The 1,185-nt window shown below is 38.8% G+C and overlaps 1 long non-coding RNA gene across 1 annotated transcript; it reads left to right on the top strand.

The window, feature by feature from the left end:
• Positions 1–451: 451 nt before the first annotated feature.
• LOC121965004 lies at positions 452–1,045 on the top strand. Its single transcript, XR_006107440.1, has 3 exons — positions 452–617; positions 892–933; positions 1,025–1,045. It is a non-coding gene; the product is annotated as an uncharacterized LOC121965004 (long non-coding RNA).
• The last annotated feature ends 140 nt before the right edge of the window (positions 1,046–1,185 follow it).

The following is a 1,185-nucleotide window of genomic DNA, read 5'->3' as shown; positions in this document are numbered from 1 at the left end:
TAAATATTAAATGTTGTTATTATTAAAAGGCTAAATTCAAAGATATGAAATATAGGCATGTTGTCTATCCGCAGCCTGAAGGAAGAAAAATTAGTGTCAGTTTTTAAAAACCTCTTGGTTGAACCCAAATTAAAGTATTTAAGACCAGTCTGAGAAGAAGTCTTACTTCCCTTTGGCTTAATTTCTTTCCAGTTAATCACAATATAAATGAAAAGAATGGGCCCTGCCCTGAAAGAGTAATATCATATTATTTCAGAAGAAAATGCTGCAACAAATACTGGCCTGCATCACAACTGTCTTCAAGACAAGTTGGCCAACTTTTTAAATTTTAATTTCATATTGGTAATGATTAAAACAGCTAATTCCTTGCTCTTTTTGCCACTGCCCCAATAATAGTTTAAATTGAATCATAATTTCATGACTTCATTTATTTTTCCCACTCCAGGCTGTACCCAGAGATCACTTCAGACGAGCAGAGACACCAGTACAAAAAGGAGTTTGACTCTGATCTGGCCCGCTATAAGAGCCTCTGCGCCGAAATGGATGACATCAGTGACCAGATGCACAAGCTGAGCCGAGAACTGGACGTTTTGGACGAGGGCTCCATGAAGTACCAGGTAGAAAACAACAGGAGGGAGGAGGGAGGAGTGGAAAAATTTCAAGGCAAACAGCCAGGAGAAAATATAGTCATTGCTGTGCCTTTTAATGATATCCAACAGCTCAGGTCGTCCTCAGTATGACTCCATGGGACTGCCATAGAAACACAAAGCAGTGAGGATGAATCAAAACAAATTAAACTTTTGTGTTAAAATTTCAGAACTACTCTTTATTGTGTAAATATATTTTAAAGGCATCACAATCCAGTGAGAGAATTTGCATTTTCTTTTTCAGGGTGTGGCAGACGAGTATAACCGACTCAAAGACCTGAAAAGGGTGAGTGGAATTAAATTTGCTGTATCATAAAGTGAAATTAAATAAATTGTTTGACATTTTGGGACACATGCATGCTCTCTTTTTTGCCAAGAAATGGGATGATCGATACCCCCCTCTAAGCTTGCTGGTGTAAGTACCATTATTATGCTGTGTCTTCTTGCCTCCTTCACTTGTATCTCTTCCTCACGTCTGAGCTCCTCCAAGCGAAGATGTAAGAGATAGATGCAAGGAAGAGATGTGAGGACGGAGGAG

The sequence above is a fragment of the Plectropomus leopardus genome, unplaced genomic scaffold (assembly GCF_008729295.1).
Source record: "Plectropomus leopardus isolate mb unplaced genomic scaffold, YSFRI_Pleo_2.0 unplaced_scaffold18165, whole genome shotgun sequence".
In the NCBI taxonomy this organism is placed as follows: Eukaryota; Metazoa; Chordata; class Actinopteri; order Perciformes; family Serranidae; genus Plectropomus; species Plectropomus leopardus.
The sequence above is the reverse complement of the archived record's forward strand: the minus strand, read 5'-3'. Positions and strand labels throughout refer to the sequence as shown.